The 7,241-nt window shown below is 39.2% G+C and overlaps 1 long non-coding RNA gene across 1 annotated transcript in view; it reads right to left on the minus strand.

The window, feature by feature from the left end:
• LOC137676762 (uncharacterized) overlaps positions 1–6,680 on the minus strand; it is a 30,673-nt gene extending 23,993 nt beyond the window's left edge. The window contains exons 1-2 of the long non-coding RNA XR_011050132.1: positions 6,566–6,680; positions 5,269–5,467 (exon numbers count right to left, since the gene is read on the minus strand). This is a non-coding gene — a long non-coding RNA (uncharacterized lncRNA). The remainder of the gene's footprint in view (positions 1–5,268; positions 5,468–6,565) is intronic.
• Positions 6,681–7,241: the final 561 nt, after the last annotated feature.

The raw sequence follows: 7,241 nt of genomic DNA on the forward strand, positions 1-7,241 counted from the left end.
TCCCAGTTTTACCTCTGAGTGCTACCCAGAATATCTTATTCTTTCTATATACTTACACAGGAGTGCACAAAGCCTGGAAGTCCTGGAAGTAGAATTCCACTAACCCGTGCTCCTTGGGGACTGCACAAATCACAGTGCCCCTGAAGGGAAGCCCACATTTCCAGTGCTTCCAGATGAGGTTCTCTCCCTTCCCTCAAACACACATTACTGCTTCATGAAGCTACACAGTCTCTGTTTTGCTGGGGCCATGGTGTGTGCACATGTGGTTCATGTGGAGCTTGTCTAGGTCACATTTAGCAGCTGTCTTGGTCACCCTAACTACTTCATCCTAGATAGTAAGATATTTATGTAACTACAGGCACAAGACAACCGCCTCTTCTTCTGCCTTAGTACACAGCCCTCAGCAATCAGATTGTATATTTGATACCCCTATGTCCTGCAATGGGCACCCACATGGTCTGGGGTCTTGCCTTGCCAGTTACTATGGACAATGTAGAATACAGACAACCACTGATAGTGTGGGACAGGGTTCAAACTCAGAACTCCCTCGCAATTTATGGCATCCTACAACTCATGTCTTTTTGGATGCCATTGTGTCCAGCCAACACAGATAAAATTCTTCATTCCATGATGATAGCAACTGCACCTACACGGTGGCTACACCTTTGGTTGTGCAAGCCAGCTCCTGTGCCAGCTACCACGCCACTGTGCACAGTCCACCCAGGTGAGCACAGGGGCAGCTCTGCTGTGGCCATGCAGAAACATATGGCTGCTTCCATTTGCAAATTCAGCATCTTGCTGCCAATGAGAGAAGAACCAACCTGATGTGGGAAGATGGGCTGTGAGGCTGTTGCTGTGAAGTGTTCGTTACCACTCTGTTGCTATCTTGTCTCATACCCTATCTCACATGACTTGCCAATGCTTGGAAGCTTACTGAAGGCCAAGACCAGGTTACACCTGCATCTCTCTGCATTGGATGTTACTCAAGGACACCATATTCTTTGCTCCTTCACCTTCCACCTGGCTTTTGTACTCTTTATAAGAGAAAGATACCCTTTCCCATTGCACTTCACAGAGTGTTTGATGGACTGTCAGAGTCCATTAATTATGTTCGTGGCAATGTTTCATTTAAAGGATTTCCTGATCCTTTACTTCTCCCCAGATGGCAAGCAGAGGCAGTTCCTCTTTATGTCTCAGGGCAGGTGTAGAAAACATAGTACAGTGATATAGTGCACAGATGTAAATGGACTGACCCTGAGCAGGACTATCACTTAAACAGGTAGATGATATCTCATCACCATGAAAAGAACAGTAGATGCTGGTGCATCCTCGTAAGGATGAAAAAGGAAGGACTGCTAAAAGAGCACGCAAAGCAGATGGACAAACGCAGACATCTGCACACTGACTTAATACTCCGTAAACCAATGCCACTGTTAAAATAGCAGTAAAGAACGTGCATTATCTCACCAGCTAATACATGTAAAATATTGTCATGTAAATGGAGGTCATTTCGAATGAACCATCCATCCCCTTACACTACCTTGTAGGAAAGTCTTTAGCATATGTTTTTCCAAACAGTCGTTGGCAGTTCTATATCCCAAGCCTTAGCACTTTTAAGAAGGACAGAAAAATGTTTTGGAAAAGGTCCAAACATTAACTGTTAAAACTCAAACAAAGGAGTATGAGTCAAGAAACTAATCTTTTTTTTATATATCTGAAATGAGAAATGAAATTTGGTTTGGAAAACATTTTTATTAAAAACTGTAGCTGTCTGTACTCTGAAACACCCTGGAGGTCTAAAGATGATATCAGTATATAAATATTCAGGGCTTCCTGAATATTTCTTTTCAAAAAAGACTTTTTTTTCCCCTTACAATTTCTTTGACCTTTAGAAAACAGTCACTATTTGTAGCTTGATTTTTTCAAGATGTTCTCCGGTACATAAAGATGGCAGGGAATGCAATTTAAAAGTCAACTCATGAAACACCATATAATAGTCAGAAGATAGCATTGCTTTAGGCAATATTTTATTAAGACAACAGCCATTCAAAGCATTTTGGAGCATATTGTATCCTATTCAAAGGCGTTCACTTCCTACAATGCTACAGCAAAAGTATTTTACAAGAGAGATGATATTTGAACAATCCACAGGCATACGGATAAAATGTATAGTACTCAGCTGTAATGGAGATGAGTCTTCTTGCTTTACAGAGGACTGTCAAAAGGACTGATAGATAAGAAGGTCAGTCTTTTTTTTTTCCTTTAAAGGAAACAAGACTTTCATGATCTCCCATAGAACAGCTGCAAAAATAACTTCAGTCTGGCATCTGGAATTCCTGAAGGTGACTTGTGGATTTGTGGTTAATGAAACATTGCAAAATAGCACTCACTATGCTGTAAAAATACCCCTAATGGTTTATTAGTCTCTTACAGGACAAAAAATGAAAGGTGCCCCAAGCATGTTACTCTAATTATATAAAGCACAAAGTTAGAAAGAAACAATGTCAGAACACAACCAAACATAGGGAGGTTTCTCTGCAACCTCAAAAGTGGATTACAGATGATTTATGACATTACAAAGCGATCACTGGAGACCTGGGGTCCAATTAAGTATTCTCGCTGATGAAAATCAGTACGCTTTCTCATGATTTACAACTAAGCAAGATTAAAATTTTGTTACCAAAAACTTATTCCACTTGACCTTATGCAGCACAAGAATTTGTTCCTGAAACAGGACTACTCATTCCACAGAGAAGCCATCTGATAAGATTAGCAGTGGGTAATAGATTACTTAGGGTTGAGAGCAAGTAGAGGGCACTGAAAGAACGGTTCTTGCCAAGGTTCAGAAAACACAGTAGGCATTATATATCTACAGTCTTTTTGATATTTCTGTTTTTCTACCTTTACAAGACAAGATTTAGTAAAGTACAGGAAATTACTCTATTTCTAAACGAATGACCTTGTACACTACCTCTTAGCTGAATAAAGAGGGAAGCTCTTTCATCCTAAACAACACTACAGTTCATTAATTTGACTTTTTTTGGGGAAAAAATATCATACATTTGTATTTTTGTCAAATACAAAGCAGTTTTAATAATTTTCATTTACTGAATTTAGCGTTGTTTAATGTGTTCCAATAAAAAATTATATGTCACACAAAACTAATCCAGTGCTCCACGTGGAGAGAACAACCAAGAAAGCTTGCAGGGACATGACAAATGGCTTTACATTCCTGGGGAAATAACTGACCCAAATAGCAGGCCAGTGCTTGCTGATGCAATGGTACCAATGGTTCTAACAGTCATGGAACAACTGCAATTGAGTTTTCACCATGTTGCCAGTGTGGAGAAGACTTTCCCCCTTCTCACTGTTTCCAGGGCATGTGCCATGAACAAAGCCCATTTCCATCTGACTTTCTTAGGGAGAAATACTGGCTCCCTGCATAAAAATCTCTCCTGACACAGATGGACCATATAGACAGACACTCCCCTTCAACCTTAAATCTGCCAAGTTTTAAGCACTTAAGTTGAAGTTCCGGGAAGAGGGGGAACACAGGGCTTTTTGCTGGCTATTTGTACAGGGGTGATTTTCATCCACAATGACCACAAAAGCCTACTTGTTTCAAAAGAAATGTAACTCGTATTCTTCCTGTGCCTTTTCAGGTATGTAGTCTGAGCACATGAACTTATTTATTACATAGTTGTACCTATCCAATGGAAAGTCTCATATCCAGGGACATCCTGCAGATGTGAACATTACTGGAGTTACACTGAATCTAAAAGGCCAAAAGTGGAGAAAAATTATGATGCTTTTCACCGGTGATCAGGACAATTTCCCTACAACATTCACGTTTTCTGAAAAAAAAAAACAACCCTGTTTCTCTTTTGCTGAGCTGTCAAATCAAAACATGTAAAAGACAAAGGTATTATAGTCCTTGTTAAATGGTCCAGCACAGTAAATGCTAATGTGATAATGATGACAGTGATAGTTCAATATATGTTAATTACTTATTCAAAAACAAGGGAGAAGACAGGAAAAAAGAGCAATTTCTCTTCCCTGTTATCTCTACCATTTCTCCTCCATTTTCTTTTCCTTCCTATCCTCATAGTTTTTTTTTTATTTTTTAAGGAACAGATGTCTTGCCACCTCTTGCCCAGCTCTTCAAAGTATTCTACTAGATCTAGTCCGCAATTTCAAGGTCAGTTACAAACTGGGCGTGGTTTGACTGAAAGGGAGATTTTTGCCCCAGCCACTTACACACTACTGTCTCAGGCTGGATGAACTCTGCCTGTCTAATTCTGAATGCCCTTGAACATCAAAGGTCTAACTCACACTTCAGGGTTAGCAGGGTCACATTCCACCTAAAAGAAGACTAATACTGCCTGAACCATTCACAACAAACTTTTTGTTTGACAGTTTCTGGCCCATTTTCTGTTCTCAAATGATGTGCAAGCAAACTTATATTTTGTCACATTCTTTAGTAATTCACTGAACACTTTACGTGAATTCATTTAAATAATGGCTTGCTCTGAACTACCTGCTCCGAGCTGAGCTGTAAGCCTTGAATTTTTGTAGTGTGCCATGGAAGGTTCCCAAATCCAGAGAAAGATTTCAAGGTGGCCACCCAAATGATCCTGATGCACATTCTCACAGAACTGCATTTAGGTATGAGTTTGTACAATGCTTTGTCTTTGACAAATAATTTTGTAAAGGGAAATTCAACTAAGAAAATTGGCAAAAGGCAACCGGCGAGGCCATAACAGTATCAATAAATATGGTCAAATAAAGGACCTCTTCTCTGCTGTTTTTTCCTAAATGTCAGCAGGGACTGTAAAAAAATGCAATCAATAAAGGGCTTGAGAGAGAAAAATGTAAGGGATAAAATGGAGGCACAAGGAAAACAAGTATAAAGATGTTATCACAAAGGGGCGGGCAACCATTCCACAACAGAGTAAAGAATGGTGAAAAAAATGTGAAAGATACTGGTACTACCCACATGCATATATGATCCTTTGATCTCACCTTGAGGAAACTCATAACCTTTCGGTAAGCGTCAGATTATCCACATCAGAACATACTGCTAAGCTTTTCAGTGTATGAGAGTTCACTCCAGTTGAGGAGAAATAACATGTTGGAAGTCACAAGGCCCAGCTAACCCAAAGCAAGCAATTAGTTAATGATCCCACTTTTCTGTCAAAAAAACATGTCTAGAGCAGTTATATAACTCAGGTTAAATTTAGGTTAAAAACAACTATGAAATAGACATACCTTTTGAAAACAGGGTATTATAAAAAGTTTTCAAGAGGACTAGCTTTGCAATCCCAAAAGATGCACCATGAGTGTATTGCAAAACCTCATCTCAATAGCATCTGTATAGCATCTTCCCGCTGGTGTGAAACAAGTATAATGGAAGAAAGTGTTCTGTGAACTTAACTCAGACCGTTGCTGGAACAAATCCATCTTGGACCTTGAGAAAGAGACAAACAGAGAATAGGGAACTCTCTCTTCATACAGCTAAATTGAAGAAGCAAATGCCAAATGTGGAAGGCAAGGACAGGGTATAAATTTGTACGGCTATTTTTCTCCTAGAACATGAACTTTAATCTAGGGAATATTCTTCCCACTATTTCTAAGCCTTTACATTACAGCTTGTAGCCCATAAGCACAAGCAAGGTATCCAGAACACCATAAAGACTGTGCACAAAAGGAAGAAATGGGTACTAAATAGATTGGTGGGGTGAATGTATAAAACTGATGGAAGAACAGAATGAAGCAAATGTAAATGCTATTGACTGGATTTTACAAGAATATTTGTGATGGTGTTTTACTAAATCCTAACCCTAATCTTCTTTAGCTCTACATAAGGTCTGAAGGCTAGCACATCAGATAAAAGCGACTAGACAATGGTATACAAACAGCAGTTTCTCCCACAGCATAATGAACTGAATTGGCATGGGTATCATGAATAACTTATTATGCAATAATTACTCTAATAATTAATCTTATGAATACCACAGGATTAACATTGACAGAAAATGACCTGTGTGGGAAAATGAAATATAGCTATGCACAATGGTATTTAAAGGCGGTAGAAATTTGCATCAGTTGTAAGAGATGTTTCCAAACAAAGAAATCTACTGAAAGAAAGTGGTAGAAACCCCTTAACTTATCACTGCGGACATTTAAAAATAAGCCAAAATAAACCACTGGAAAATCTAACACAATGACTAATCTCACGCTGACTGCATAATCTTGCAATAGGGATGAAGAATGTTCCAAAACCTCTTTTCCATCTCTAGTGTCTAATATCTGTAAGCCTCCGGACATGTTTGGGCTATCCAGCCACGGATATTAGGTCTGGCTCCAGAAAGCAGCATGATGCCAGCGTACAACTCAGTTCCCAGAGTTTGGGAAATCTCCAGAGCACCGCTGTTGCTAACCACTTTCCCAAAAGTACCAACTTTAGTCTCATCTTTACAGTCTCCCTAATCTGATCTATCCCCTTTGGGGAACTTTGAAAAGAGCAGTTGCCTCAGGGAAGCAGAAAGACAACAGTATAACTCACCTCCCTGATGTACACGAAGAATGATTACTGTTTGTTAGGAAGAACAAAATACTCATTTGCAACACGTCTGAGAATGGTTGGTGACTCAGTGTGTTTTGATGTATCAAAGCCCTGAACACAGTATTCCACCTGAAAAGAGAACCACAGTTATTATGCGGTGAGGTTATCGAGATCTCCCACCTCAATATTTTAATACTTATTATTGGCACAGGGACAAGTTTATGACTGACTGTGTTTCTCCATAACTTCTGAAGCCCTTAATTTTTGTTAGCTGCAGAAAGAAGGTATATTTTCAAAGCTATCTGTGACTATGAATGATTCCTTTTTGAATGTCAAACTAGAAAATCTGATTTTCAAAGGTTAGGTGCTCAACATACTCTGAAAATCAGGCTGTCTGGAAATGTCTCAGACTGTGCCCCTAATATGGATGTAACTGAACCATTAATCATTTTTGCAAATTAAAATTTAAGACACAAAGACATTCTTCTTTCATCCCAGCATTCAGATACCACAGCTAAGGGCGTAGTAGAGGAATGGAGCGGAACTCTACTGACATCACTTAATTTTAGGTGAAGTGTAGGAAGAAAGATGCATGTACCTGCATGAATATAGCTTCTGTTCTTGTCACAAAATCTACTAATTATCTAAGCTATTTCCCTCCATATAAAAATCCATC

This window comes from Nyctibius grandis, chromosome Z, assembly GCF_013368605.1.
Source record: "Nyctibius grandis isolate bNycGra1 chromosome Z, bNycGra1.pri, whole genome shotgun sequence".
In the NCBI taxonomy this organism is placed as follows: Eukaryota; Metazoa; Chordata; class Aves; order Nyctibiiformes; family Nyctibiidae; genus Nyctibius; species Nyctibius grandis.